The sequence below is a fragment of the Nomascus leucogenys genome, chromosome 16 (genome assembly GCF_006542625.1).
Source record: "Nomascus leucogenys isolate Asia chromosome 16, Asia_NLE_v1, whole genome shotgun sequence".
NCBI lineage: Eukaryota > Metazoa > Chordata > Mammalia > Primates > Hylobatidae > Nomascus > Nomascus leucogenys.
The window spans coordinates 59,310,575-59,326,587 of record NC_044396.1 but is presented as its reverse complement, the minus strand read 5'-3'; the positions used below and the strand labels follow the sequence as shown (position 1 = coordinate 59,326,587).

The 16,013-nt window shown below is 36.8% G+C and overlaps 1 pseudogene; it reads left to right on the top strand.

Annotated features, from left to right (window-relative positions):
• Nucleotides 1-15,108, top strand: part of LOC100599750 — a 70,308-nt pseudogene extending 55,200 nt beyond the window's left edge.
• Nucleotides 15,109-16,013: the final 905 nt, after the last annotated feature.

Genomic DNA, 16,013 nt, shown 5'->3' with positions numbered 1-16,013 from the left:
ATAAGAGCTTGCAATCGCCTTCAAAGAGCTTTTAATTTAGTAGTGTTACAAGAAACACACAGAAATCTGATGAGAAACTGGTTTGTTTAAGACATAGCATAGAAAGAGATGTTATGTGAGAGCACAAATATTGGCAAACCAATTCTCCATGCTGAAGTGGTCAAGAAAATTTATGGTAATTAAACATGCACAGTTGCTCGTTTTGCCTAATTGTAGGAACATTCCCACTGGCTGAACTCTGCTTTTCTGCTTTTAAAATGACTCTCAAGTCTTTCATTATTGATTTATTGGGGAACACAAACAATCCTGACAAACCCTCTTCTCCCGTTTCTCACCTACTGTGTTACCCCCTCGACCATCATAACCCTCTCACAAAGGGTGGTTGATGTCACAAGAAACAGTTTAGCATAGTGCCCATAATTGTCTTTATTTTATCCCCTATAAAATATTTCAGCTTCTCCAGTAACTCAGAGCTGGGCATATCCAGGTAAAAGATAAGGTTAGATTATTAAAAAGAAACTAGAGTGAAGAATTATGGTTGGGTGACCCCATTTGAACTAAGGAAATATATTGCAAACACACTCAACTAGGCCAGAAAAGACATGTTCTTCCCAGAGGCTTGCCAAAGCTGGTTGCAGTGCCGATACTTTTGATCTCAGTGTTCTCCAGTAACTAGGATTGTGGCTTAATAAAATGGAATCCTATTGTCCTTGGTTTCTGAAAATAAATACAGATTGTGGGCACCATCTGGGCATGCAGGTGCAACCAAGTGTCTGTGCACCCGATGCCCATCAATCCAGGGCAGCACACTCTGTCTAAGGATGCCCTGAGGAATGCTTCAGATGCAGCCAAAGGCAGGAAGCTGTTTCCCAGGCAGAATGGGTTATTCAAGGGAAATCCCAGACTCAGGATTGTTCCTTTGCATGCTTAGCTTAAATAGTAATTGAGCCTTTTTCTGAGAGGCTCCACCATTTGAACTGGTAAATGTTCTGTGGTTATTCAATTTCACAATGACTAGGTCTGGATTACAGAAAGTTAAATCTAAACTAGGACAGAAAATCGACAATAGAAGCAATTCAGATAGATTCTTGAATTAGGACAGTGACTTAGTGACTCAGATCTTCAAGGAGGGTTTTGTTAATGTTTTTGTATTTTTGTTTCATTTGGTTTAGAGAACTGCTAGAGTGGCCAAGGCTGGGCCCATGGAACAAAAGGGTATATACCAACTATCTCAGGTAGATAATTGACATTTCCTTTTTTTTTTAACATAGTGTTCACTGTGTTGAAATTGATACTTGAGGGTAAATTACATGGCATGCTCCTTTTTTTTCCAGTTAGTTCTAAAGCAGGAAATGATAGACTGTTCTATTTCCTTGCATGTCAGAAGAGAAATGTCAAGCATTTTATTGGCTAGGAAAATTCCTGCCCACTTTTGTGGGACCAAGGGACCTTAGATATAAGAAAGACTCAAGCTGAGAGTGAAGAGTGCATAAAAGAGCACTGTTCTTAGAAGACTTCCTGAGAGAATGATTGGCTATACTTTATCTCTCTTCTGCCATTTAAATCTTCCCCTCTTGTATTTTCTTTGAACTTTGGGCCATAATAAACCTTCAGACTATTCTGCCTCTCAGAGGTCCCCAGATGTATTGGAGAAGCTGTGGGTTGAGATGTCTGCAAGTATCCTCACACATTTGCCATACTAGCCCATTGTTTAAAACTGCCATGTTCTCACGTCTTTTTTATTTTTTAATAGAAAGGTAACTCCGTTTGTTGGAAGATTTTTCTTACCAAATGTTGGAGAGTTAAAAAGAAATTTCCCATATACAGCACTTCAGAAGGACACAAGTCATTCACAGACTGTTTATGACTACAGTTAAGTCTTCTCTCAGTAGATGATATCAACTCCAAACCCACACAAGCAAGCTGAGTTCCATTCAAAGCAATAACAGCACCTACTCTGTGCTTCCTCTTTTCTTCTGAAAACAGCTTAGCAGCGTCACAGTAATGATGTCTTCAAAGAATTCTGATGAGCCAAGGACTGTGAGCATAGGGCTGATCTCCATCATACCTAGTGCAGCTCTGCCTGATTGCATAAAAAACTTACACAGTTTCCCTTTCAAATGAAATTAGCATAGATAAATGTATAATTTCTGAGTAATTTGCCAGACCTTCCCCCTTTTTCTCATAACAAAGCTATTCTATTCACCATCTTCATCTTCAAGGATCTCATTTTGAGCTAAATAAAATTGTAGAACTATCTACTGATGTTTCTACTCTAACTTCGTTTATCAGTCTTGGATATATAAAGTTTGGTTTGGTGCCTCATCAATTAAAAGAGCTAACATTTTCAGAGTTCTAGCCAAAGCTGTTAGCAGAGTCTTACTCTCCATTTGCTATCCAGAGATGCTTAATCCCCACTTTGGGTAGATCTCACTCCCCTACCCACCACTGATTTTGAATAGAAAAAGTATTATTTTGCAATTTTCCTGCCTGGACTTTGTTTCTCTCATTTTAAAATTATGCTTTTTTCCCCTCTTCTGAAAACAATATTTTCTATCACTATCTAAAGAAATGCATGTTTCAACACATCAAATCTTAAGTTATCTCAGGTGTAAAAATGTGTATTTTCCTCAAGAAAATGAAAAATTAAAAATTATATATAATGCTTATTAGTTGTCAAAAATTAAAAAGCAGGATAAATTATTTATGAATATGTAATTGGTATACTCTTTCTGAGAACAAACAGAAGATATGTAATAAAAGCTTTAAAATACACTTATATTTTAAGCAACTTTACCTTAAAAATCCTTATCCTAAAATCACTATTAAAAGCATGGGCAGGCCGGGCGTGGTGGCTCATGCCTGTAATCCCAGCACTTTGGGAGGCCGAGGTGAGTGGATCACCTGGGATCAGGAGTTTGATACAGCCTGGACAACATGGTGAAACCCCACCTCTACTAAAAATACAGAAATTAGCCAGATATGGTGACTGGCACCTGTAATCTCAGCTACTCAGTAGGCTGAGGCAGGAAACTTGCTTGAACCCGGGAGGCATATGTTGCAGTGAGCTGAGATTGCACCACTGCACTCCAGCCTGGGTGACAGAGCGAGACTCCATCTCAAAAAAAAAAAAAAAAAATGGGCAGATAGAAAGATGAGCAAGAAATTTGTTGAACCGTTACTTATAAATCAGATCTTCTACAGCAGGAGATTGAAGTACGCTGGTTATATTCATGGGATAAAATATTGAACATTAAAAAATTATATTTTAATGTAAAATTATATTTGTAAGTAAAAATTAAGTAGAGTATAAATCTGCATATATGGAATGAGCATATATATATATATAGAGAGAGAGAGAGAGAGAGTCATGCACATATTTATACTGAAATGAAAAACTGCAACTGTAGATAAGTAAATTGTTTTCTATTTTTCAAGTATTAAGTAATTTTTTTTTTTTTTGAGATGGAGTTTCGCTCTTGTTGCCCAGGCTAGAGTATAGCAGTGCAATCTTGGCTCACTGCAACCTCCAACTCCTGGGTTCAAATGATTGTCCTGTCTCAGCCTCCCAAGTAGCTGGGATTACAGGCATGTGCCACCATGCCTGGCTAACTTTTGCACTTCTAGTAGAGACGGGGTTTCACCATGTTGACCAAAATGTTCTAGATCTCCTGATCTTGTGATCCGCCTGCCTCGGCCTCCCAAAGTGCTGGGATTACAGGCGTGAGCCACCGCACCTGGCCTATATCTCTTTTTCACAATAGATCACAATTATAACATAATTACCCAATTTTAAAATGTACAGAACTATTCTATAAGCATTTGTAGACATAGAATATAAGTATAAAAAGCTAATAATTTGCAGGTTACAACTTTTAAAAACAAGTCCATCTTCTCACACTGTAAGAGCAAGATTAAATAAAGTATTTCATATAATATAATGTTTTTTGAAAATGGATTACTGATATTGCTCTAAAAACAGAATTTTCAAGCTATTCTCAATAGTAGAATAGCTTTCTTTAAATAATTTAAAGAAATTGTTAAAAGAAAGCTATTCTCTAATATTGAGTCATTAATATACAGTATTTCTTTTTCAAAATACTGTGGCTATAAAAGTTTGCAATGTGTATGTGTGTGTATGTATGTGTGTGTGTGTGACTGTGTGTTTGTGTGTGACTGTGTGTGTGTAGTCATTGTCTGTCTTCAACTAATTAACAAAATTAACCAGATCTGTGAGTGTTATGAAGACGTCCTAAAGGCAGACAGCAGTTGCTCTAGGTTAATGCTATTGCGCTGTTTAAAGCATGTGCACAAAGGCAAATTATCAGCACTCTTTCAACCCAACAAACATAGTAATACATAAACAACGGGCCTTCAATAAAGAGCTATTAACAGCTATTTAGTGAGCCTGTACTACAATTCTAACTCTGTCTTACTCCTTCCATAGATAAAAAGAGATTTAAGAATGATTACCTTCTAAACTCAAGGATTCAAATTTTGACAAAAAGTAAAGAGAGGAACAAGTGAGAAAGCTAGTAGCAATGCAAGCATGCTTGAGGACATAGAAAAGTCATGGAAATCTGCAACATAAAAAAATCAGAGAAATGGTCAAATGGGTATCAGAAAAAGGTTATGGGAAAAGCCGAACATTGGTTGAATTTGAGCTGACTGGAGGATGCAAACTACAGCCACAAGTCCAGGCAGGTAAAAGCAAATGTGCAAAACAGGCCACTATAAGACGTAATAGACAGTGATGGAGACAGTGACAACATAGAGAGGGGACACTCGCTTCTCTTTCCCAGCAGGCTGTCAAAAGGTCATGAAGACCCAGTGTTGGCAGGTCTTGGGTTTTCCAATTCCAGTTTTTTGCCTGAAGACAAAAGGGAGTCATGGCTAAGATAGTGATGCCAACTGATTCTAATTATAGAATCCTAGCACCTCTGTGAGACAGGGTTCCAGTCAAAAAAAAAAAAAAAAAAAAGCATAACCCCTAGGAGATGTAAATGTAATATTTACTATGCGGGTTTGGCCATGTGTAATTATCAGAACTGGTTACATGTCAATTTTTTTTTAGATTTTTTTTTTATTAAAAAAAAAAAAAACGGGATACATGTGCAGAACGTGCAGGTTTGTTACATAGGTATACCTGTGCCATGGTGGTTTGCTGCACCTACTGACCTGTCCTCTAAGTTCTCTCCCCTTACCCCCGACCCCCAACAGACCATGGTATGTGTTGTTCCCCTCTCTGTGTCCATGTGTTCTCAATATTCAACTCCCTCTTATGAGTAAAAACATGTGGTGTTTGGTTTTCTGCTCCTGTGTTAGTTTGCTGAGGATGATGCCTTCCAGCTTCATCCATGTCCCTGCAAAGGATATGATCTCATTCCTTTTTATGGCTGCATAGTATTCCATGGTGGCGGGAATGTAAATTAGTTCGACTATTGTAGAACACAGTATAGTGATTCTTCAAGAATCTAGAACCAGAAATACCATTTGACCCAGCAATCCCAATTCTGGGTATACACCCAATGAAATATAAATCATTCTACTATAAAGACACATTCACATGTATATTTATTGCAGCACTATTCACAATAGCAAAGACTTGGAACCAACCCAAATGCCCATCCATGATAGATCGGATAAAGAAAATAGAGTACATAGTCGATTTGAGGATATTGTTCGTTGTTTCTGTGTCTGGTGCTAGAATCAGAAGTTCAAAAAGCAGGATGTTAGGAAGGAAGAGTGGACTTGAGAGGAAAGCAAGGGAAATCTGGAACCTGTGAGGCTGAACTGGAACCCAAAAGGAAGAAAAACCTGCAGTGGCCTCTCACTGCTCCCAGGCTTCCAACTTCAGTGAAAGAAGTGTCCTGCAGGAGAAGCTGTGGGCTGGATTGCTGCCCAGCAAACCAGCTGAGTTAGCATATAAGCAATAACTTGTGCATTACAGCAGTGCTTTGGACTCTCCTCTGACCTCCAAACATAAAAAGATAGCTGCTGCAACAGCAGCCACTACCTGATCCTCTTTCAGCTCCTCTATTCTTCTGACAAATGTGTTTTAGCTTTTTGATGAAAGGTGCCAGTTCTCCTGCAGAGAATTCCCATCATCAAAGTTGGGGGCTTGGAAGAGTAGAAGCAACTTAGATAAGATGATAAACAATGTCAGTTCTGGACTTTACTCTTTGCTGGAGTAATTCTAGGCTAGCCACTTAACTTCTCCGGGCCTCAATTTTCTCATTAATAAAATGGAAGAATTAGGGTGGCCTCTAAGTTGGCAAGCCTAGAAAAACAGTGCCTGTGAAGACGAAAATAATACGCGAAAATTGCACTGGGAGAGGCTGCTCACATCTTTGCATGGGGTATGTAAAGGTACCTAATGAAAGATCTGAAATTAACCTCACAGGCCAATTCAAAGGCAACAATATGAAATAAGGAGACGTAGGAAGACAAGAGTATGGTGAAAAGAAGAAAATTAGGAGCTGAGAGACCTGGACTCTTGTCTTGACTTCATCACCGACTACTTGACCTATAAACACAATCATTTAACTTCAGAGGGCCTCAGTTTTCTCCTCTGTGAACTAAAGGCATGAGGTGGTGTTGCTCATCATTGGCTGCACAGTGGAATTCCCTAGGAAGCTGTAAAAATTATTGATGTGCCGATTCCATCCCCGGGGATCCTGATTTCATTGGTTTGCGGTGTGGCCTGGGCATCAGGATTATTTAAAGCTCCCTAGATTCTAATGTGAAGCTAAGCTTGAGAACTCTTTGTTAGGGATTCCTTGGAAAACGGCAGTATGATTTAAGGGTAGTGGGAAGACTTTCCCCCTCCCCTCAACACACACATACATGTCTGCCACAAACCTGTCAGGCTGTGTGACATTTCATCCTTAGAGATTCACCCCATTGAGCTTTGAAGGCTCTTCATTACTTATGAAAATTCATATACTCCTAGTAGATGTGACACCTTGAACTTATAATAAGTATATCTTACCCAGAATCAGAAAAACTAATTTGGAAAGAATTTCAGAGGTCACAAGTTCAAGCTGGCAAGTATTTTTATTGTGATTTTTTTAGATAAGAAAACTGAAACTCAGAGATGTCTTTCTCCAGCATTAGGCTTTTCTGTAATCATTCATTTTGGTGTGTATGTGGGAAGGGAGTTTAATTAATGACATCTTTCTTATATAATCTTTTTTTTTTTTTTTAAAGAGGTTTTGGATTGTGGTTGTGTGATCATGTCTTTTTTCTTTTTTCTTTTTTTCTTTTTTTTTTTTTTTTTGAGACAGGGTCTCTGTCACCCAAGCTGGGTGCCGTGGTATGATCACAGCTCACTGCAGCCTTGAACTCTCAGGTGAGGAATACAGGCACACCACCATGCCTGGCTAATTTTTGTATTTTTAGTAGAGACAGGGTTTTGCCATATTGCCCAGGCTGAGCTCAAGCCACCTGCCGGCCTCAGCTTCCCAAAGTGCTGGGATTACAGGGGGGAGCCACTGTGCCTGGCTAACCATGTATTTTTAAAAGCCATATGTGCTTTTAACTCAACCTATTTTAGAGTTTTAAATCCTCTTTAGATGGAAGTCACCATGAATGACATTTAGCCTTTAATATGCCTCATTTATCTAAACAAGCATTTCCTGCTCTGTGTTACCGTTCTGTAATTGCTTCCTGTGATCTACCTTTTACTCTTTCTACCTTTCATCTTGATCCACGATATCTCTGTTATGCTGGCCAAAAAAAATAAGTCATTGCAAATTCAAAAGCAGAAAGATCTCCCCTTTATATCAAAAGACATAGACAGCTGGCATGCAATCTACATGTCTGTTCTCAAAGACATGTTGGGCATTTTGCCTCTCTGGGAATCGTTTAGGTTTCCATAAAGTGAATGGAGACAAATCTATAAATTTGTAAAATGTTGAATAAATCAATCCCTAAAAGTAAAGTTCTAGTCTGTTTAAGCTTTGGTTATGCTAATTGGAGGACACCCTTTCTCTCCCCTTTAATTAGCATAGTCTGTCTAAATCAACCTGTCTGAATCAAACCCGAGGTATCTTTCTACCAGATGCTGGTGAAAAGATGTTTGCAAAGGCATGACCTCATCAAAGATTCCATTCTATAGGAAGGGATTCTGAGGGATTCACACAAGCAGGAAGTTACAAGCAATATATTTATTATTCTTTGTGACCTAAATTATAATTGGAATAACACAAGCCTCCTTGTCAAAATTCCATTGCTGGTTTATGTCTTCATTGGGGAATTTCTTTCTGTACAAAAATAACTGCAAACAATTAAATAATTTTTAAAATTCTCACAAGTTTGATGTTTCTCTCCCTTTACTATCTATTCTAAAGCATAAAGATGAGTGTAACATTTGAGTATATTATATGTTGCTTATGTTAAGACATCTTATTTACATAAGGGACATTGCTATAATATGTTGATTTGAAAAAGTGTTTGATATGTTACATGTTCCAGCCTGAGAGAGAAGAAACCTCTTAAGATGTTTCTTAGATGTGACTATTATTTCCTAACTTACCAGACTAATGCAATTATTTTTTAAAGAACTAAACAAGAAATAAAAATTTTCACTTATACCTGTCCAGGAAGAGAAAAAATTACATTACTTTCACTTGGAAAAGTTACTAAAATGATCTACTATTTTAAGGCTTAATATTTTTGAAAGGCTTAGGAACTTTGGGAATTTTGGAATTTATCCATAAATTAATAACTTTCAGCATGAATTTCAATTTTCTCTTCTTCATTTTGACTCAAATAATATGAAAACTGTTTTAATAAAATTTGTTCTGTGAATAATGCAGGGTTTTAAATAACAATAATTAACACAGGGTGATATAGTACTTCTGAACTCTATCTTTACTCTGTCACATACTGGTTGTGTGAAAATTAGCAAAATTACCTCTTTAAAAATAGTGGTACAGTATTCTCATTTGTAAAATTCATGTGTGATGAAAAAATGCCTGACAAAATAGCAGCTACTTGACCGAAAAAAGCATTTTTAAAACAAAACATGATTATCCATGAGAGCGTTGTTACTTAATAGTGACCCTATCCATTAAAGATTCCATCAAATTTCATCTCCTCCAGAACAACCGTCCCCAAGACTTGCTGAAATCTGAATCTTGCCACTTTCTTCTCATTCTTGAGATCTCTTCATACTTTGCTACTTAATTACATTCAACTTGCCATTATAGAAATCTTTATTTTTTAATATTTTCATGGAATCATGGTATTTAACATTATAGGGAGTTTATGAAATAGTCTACTTCTATAGAGAAGGAAGTGTTGTATATCTGTGCAGCTTTTGTAATAAAGGCTGTATGCATTTAATACATTTAATTAGTTTATTTACATATAACAGCTTCATCAATACAAAATTCACATACCATATAGTTCATCCATTTAAAGTGCACAACCCAGTAGTTTTTAGTACATTCAGAGTTGTGCGAGCATTACCACCATAAATTTTAGACTACTAGTATTACCCTGAAAGAAATCCCATACCCACTAGCAGTCACTTCCCATTTTGCCCCAGTCTTCCCATTCTTAGGCAATCATTAATCACTTTCTGTCTCAATAGATTTGCCTATTACTGATAATTCATATAAATGGAATTACATATATATGTATATGTGTATGTGTGTGTATGTATGTGTGTATATATTTATATATGCACAGACCACATTTTATTTATCCATTCCTCAGTTGATAGACATTTGGGTTATTTCCACTTTGGGGCTATCATGAATAATGCTGCTATGGATATTTATGTATAAGTTTTTGTAAGGACAAATATTTTCATTTCTCTTAGGTGTATTCCTAGGAGTGGAGTTGATGAGCAATATGGTAACTCTATGTTTAACCTTTTAAGAAACTGCCAGGCTGGTTTTTTTGTTTTATCATTTTGCGTTCTCACCAACAACGGATGAGTGTTCTAATTTTTCCGCATATTTGCCATCATTTAGTATTACCTGACTTTTAAAAATTAAATCCATCCTAGTGGGCATGTAGAGGTATTTCATTGTGGTTTTGAATGTATCCTATGTTTCCCTGACGGATAATGATGCTGGGCATCTTTTATCTGTTTTTGTGTATCACCTTGGAGAATTGTCTCTTCAATTCCTTAATCCATTTTTTGATTGGGTTATGTCTTTTATTAATTGTAAGATTTCAGGCTGGGAATGGTGGCTCAGGCCTGTAATCCTAGCATGTTGGGAGGATCGCTTGAGTCCAGGAGTTTGAGACCAGCCTAGGCAACATGGCAAGACCTCATGTCTACTAAAAATTTTTAAAATTAACCAGGTTTGACAGTGTACATCTGTAGTGCCAGCTACTTGAGAGGCTGAGGCAGGAGGATTGCTTCAGCTCAAGAGTTTGAAGTTACAGTGAGCTATGATCATGCCATTGCACCCCAGCCTGGGTGACAAAGCAAATCCTTTTCTCTCTCTCTTTTTTTATTTTTCAAAAAAAAAAAAAAAAAACAACTTATTATACATTAGAAATGCAAGTCACTTACCAATGCAGTATTTTCTTGTATTATGTGGGTTGTCCTTTCACATACTTGGTGGTACCCTTTAAAAAGCAAAATATTTTAATTTTGATGAAATATTTATCTATATTTCTTTCATTGCTTGTGTTTTGAACATCATATCTAAAAAGGCTTTACCTAACCCAAGTCACAAAGATTTACTCATATTTAATTCCTTTAATAATATTTTCACTATTTTTTAAAGTTATTTCTCAGTGGGTTGCTTTAGGGTTTACCATATATATCTTATCCAAATCTCCTTCAGATATATACTATGAATAACGCTACTCAAATTAGATATAGAGTTGTGACTCCTATATAGCTCTTTTCTCCTCCTTCATTTTTTTGTGCTATTGTTGCCATACATATGATATATACATATGTTAGAAAGCCAACAATACATTTTCGTATTTATTATTTTGTATTATGTGTTCTAAAGGGGCTGAGAGAAGGAAAAAGAGCTAGTTTATGTAGTTTGTTATATTAATTTTAATTTTCTTATTTACTCTTTCTTGATCTCTTCATTTCTTTCTGTGGATTCAAGTTACCATGTGGTGGTATTTCTTTAATAAAAGTGGGTTCCCCTTCCAAATTCTTTGTGCTATTATTGTCAAATAGGTTATATTTCCATATATAGGCCAATAACACTATTATGTTTATTTTGTTTTATGTGACTTTAGATCTGTTAAAAGAAAGAAGGAGAAATATGTAGTTTTTACAATCTTTTATAACTACCTATATAATTGTTTTCACTGAAGCTCTTCATTGCATACACACGTTGAATTACTGTCTGGTGTCAACTTACTTTTAGCTTGAAAGCACTTCCTTTAGTATTTCTTGCAATGCAGACCTCTAGCAAAATGTTTTTTAGGTTTTGTCTGTCTTGGAATGTCTTTATTTTGCTTTCACTTTTCAAAGATAATTTTGCTGGATATAAGATCCTTAGTGATCATTTATTTTTCTTTTAGCAATTTTAATGTTATCCTACTGCCTCTAGCCTTCATTGTTTCTAATCAGAAGTCAGTTGTTACTATTATTATTCTCTTATATTTGATGAGTTGTTTTTCTCTTACAGCTTTCAAGATATTCTATTTATCTTTGGCTTTCATCATTTTCTCTATGATGTGTCTGTGTATGGATCTTTTCCATTTATCTTATGGGGAATTCCTTGAGTTACTTGAAGTATAAATTAATGATTTTCAGCAAATTCAAGTAGTCTTTTTTGGTTATTTTCTCTACACTTTCCTCTTTCCACTCTGACTCTACCAACAAACATGGCAAGCATAGTGCTGTCCCATATTTCTCATTTTTCTTTTTTTTTTACTTTATTAATTTTTATCTGTTCTTCTGATTACATCATCTCTCTCTACCAATTGTTCTTTAAGCTTATTGATTCTTCTGCCACTTTAAATCTACTGTTGAGCCCCTTGAGTGAATTTTTCATTTCAGTTTTACTTTTCAACTCCAAAATTTCCATTGGTTGTTTTTATAATGTTTCTCTTTGATAGTATCCATTTGTTGAGACATTATCATCATATTTTTCTTCTTTAATCATGATTTGCTTTAGTTCTTTGAACACGTTTGTAATAGCTGCTTTGAAGTCTTTGTTAAGTCTGACATATGGACCTTCTCATGGTAATTTCTGAATGTTTCTCCCCACTGCCTTCTTCACCCCCATGCATATGAGTCATACTTTTCTGTTTCCTTGCATGTCAAAAGTTGATATTTTAGATAAAACAGTGTAACAGCTCTAAATGCTGACCCTCCCCACTCTGTATACCAGATTATTGTTTATTTGTTTAGTAACGTGGCTGGACTATTTTAGTGATGTCTGTATCTCTAGCAGTATGAAGCCTCTGATGCTGCACCTCACAGGGCACAGCCTTGGGCATGCGCACAGTTGCCTTGCTGTGACAATAATTTCAGCAAGGTCTCTTTTTGTCTTTTTCCCTGATCTCTCTTAACTATCTGCCTCTTTAGGTATCACACCCAGTTGTTAGCTTCTATTTATTGCTATCTGATTACTCTATTGTTTTGAACATTTCCCTGGGATATAAATTGCTTCAGTCTAATCGAATTAAATTTGAGCGTCTTTGAAGGGATACTTGTTGAGGCCAGACTTGGAGGTTAGTTCTGAACCTGAATAGTACTCTTTTTAGCTGTTCCTGTTCCTGGTTCTAACAAATTAGCTGGCCTTGTATAATATTTAGTTTGTTGTTCTCATGGAACTACCAGCCTCCTCTTTATCTCTTACCACCAAAATCTCATGGTTTCCCAAAGTGTTATTAGGCTTGAACTGCCCCATCATCTGTTCTAAATAAAGTCAGTTCCCTGAGGAGAGCATTAGAGCCTTGTATTATTATGGCCTGCTTCTCCCTGCTGGGCAAAATCTCTGAACTTCTTCAACAGGATGGAGTTATAGCCCTGCTTTAAGAGCAGGCCACCCAGCAGGGACAGTGGCATCTAGTCTTTCTAACTTACCTCTCCAAGGACTGAACTTTTTCCCTGCAAGTGATCTTGGGTGAGGTAGATTGGGGCCCCAGCATTCTTGGCCTGCTACCCCTGGAGTAGAGCCTTCACCCTGAGAGGGGCTTGGGTGGAGAAAGCCCTTTTCCAACCTCTTGGCCTCACTCACCTGGAATATAGCCTCTGTAGCACGAAATTGAAGGGGGTGGTTTCCTGCTCCACTTGGGAAATGCCAGGTTTTGAGAAATTGAGAAATGCTGGTTTCCTGCCCCACTTGGGGAGATACCATAGCTCTTAACTGAGAGCTTGGGGCAGAGGGCAGGAATCTTGAGTTCTTGGCTCTACTGACTTAGAATGGAGCTTCCATCACACTGAAGTGACAAATTGATTACTAGAAAATAATTTCCATTAATAATTTTTCTGTGCTACAATTAAAAGGGTGAGAATATCCCTTTTATTTTTTAATAGGAAATAACATTCTGATTTATATTACATTATTACTGATATTGAAAATGTTTCCATTTTCTCAATATTGATTAGTTATTTATACATTTTATGCATGTCTATTGAAACTATTGAGGCTTTTCTTACAATTAGGAGATATTCAGATGATATAATAAAGATAAAAGTGACAAATATTTGCTAAGTGCTTTTACTTGTTTTACACTCTTTACTTTGAACACATTTTTGACTAAGTAATTTGTATGCAATCACGTTTATTAAGGAGAGCATCTACTTGACTTTTTTTTAGATGGGAGAAAAGAGGCCTATAATAACTTATCTTAGAGGTCACAATTCTGAAAGCTATCAGTTATTTTTGGGCCATGAAGCACTTCCTGGGGAGCGGCTACCCCATAATAGCTGTAGTAGCAATGTCTCCACTGAGATGCATGGGGCTGGTCTAATCCTCTCATGAACATCACATCTCATCAGTTCACTCTGTCTGGGAAACTCCCTACCAAGGAGCTATGCTCAGGGTCATTTCCAGTGGGTTGGGCAGATCAGCTCTCTCCATTACCGCATTACTGTTATTTATTTATTTATTTATTTATTTATTTATTTATTTTTTTACCCCAAACACTTTGAGAGCCATGATATTCTACATTGTATACTTCAATTTTTCTTCATCTTGGAGGCACATCTTTCAACCCACTCAATGGTGTTATCTGGGGGAAACCAACCAGACAATGTAAAGAAAAGCACATTTCTCAATTCTAAATCTTTTTTTTTTCATTCATCTGATTGAATGAGAACACATCCATTCATCTTGACTGAGATAAATTCTTCCTGCATGGTGACTATCTCTTGACTATTCCTCTTAGTAGGAAGGCACCAGCATATGCCCTCTAAAATGTGTAGTTCACTATCAATTATGAATCTTAATTGACAGTACACTGAGCTCTGTAGAGACAGCACTGGGGCACTTGAGAGTTGGACGGGCACTGAGCAACTCTGTGTCTCACCGAGGAAAGATAACTAAGCCTGGGCAAAGGAGGTCCTAAGAAGCTGAGAGGCAAAATGTCGTTATATGCATTCTTTGCGCAAACTTGTCAGGAGGAGCTCAAGAAGAAGCATCCAGATGTTTCAGTCAACTTCTCAGAGTTTTCAAAGAAGTGCTCAGATAGGAGGAAGACTATGTCTGCTAAAGAAAAAAGAAAATTTGCAGACATGTCAAAGGTGAACAAGACCCGTTAAGAAAGAAGTGAAAACCGATAGTCCTCTTAAAGGAGACAAAAAAGAAGTTCAAGAATTCCAATGTACTGAAGAGGCCTCCTTCAGCTTTTTTCATGTTCTGTTCTGAGTATTGCTCCAAAGTCAAAGGAGTACATCCCGGCCTATCCATTGGAGATGTTGTGAAGAAACAGAGATATGGAATGACACTGCTGCAGATGACATGCACTCTTATGAAAAGAAGGCTGCAAAGCTGAAGGAAAAATATGAAGAAGATATTGCTGCACATGGAGCTAAAGGAAAGCCTGATGCAGCATAAAAGGCAGGCATCAAGGCTGCAAAAAAGCAAGATAAAGTAAGAAGAGGAGGAAGATGAAAAGGATGAGAAGAAGGAAGATGAAGATGATGAAGATCATGATGAATGAGTTGGTTCTAACAGTTTTTTTTTCTTGTCTATAAATCATTTAATCCTCCTGTACACAACTCACTCCTTTTAAAGAAAAAAAAATAAAACATGGTGCTAAGATTTATTTTCAAACTGCACAGTGTCTTTATTTTGTGTAATTAGCACGCTACCAAATGTATCTTTAGACAGCTCTGTCCTGATGGTGTTTTCAGTAGACACTAACCTTGCCTGGTACAGTATGGGAGTTGTAAATTGTCATGGAAATTCAAAGTAGGTTCTTGGTACACAGCACAGATTAATCGTATACAGAGATGGGGTTTTTTTCATCCCCATCTGTCTCAGATGCACTGAAATAATGACATGAAATTGTTCTGTTAACTAAATACTACACTGTAATTACAAAAAAATTGTAGCTGTTTTTTTTGACATTCTGCATGCTTCTAAGTAAATATAGTTTTTTGTTGTTCTTAAAAAATCTTAATTCTCAAGTTTTTCTCAGACAACATTTCAACCTATTTAAATGCCTCCTGTAAATGTCTGTTGTTTTCCCTTAAGAGGGTAGCCATATTTAGTTACACTTTCCACATTTTCTAGCCTCTGGGCTACAGGTAATTATGGGTTGCAAAAATTCTCAGGTAACCAGAAAAAAATTAAATTCAATTTCAAGGTGGCTGGGAGTTGAAAGTATGATATGCAAATCCATACGTCAACTCTAACTGATCTAACTAGTGACATCATAAAAGTAGATAGTCATTAGAACATTCCAGGATGGCTGTGCAGACAGATAACTGCTAATGGGCAATCCCCCTTATCAACCAAAATCCAACTAACAGGAAAATGAAAACACAGGTACATATCCTGTAAGTTTGTGTTATTAAGTTATTATTTGTATTATTAATTTGCAATAGGATTAGACAAATGTGG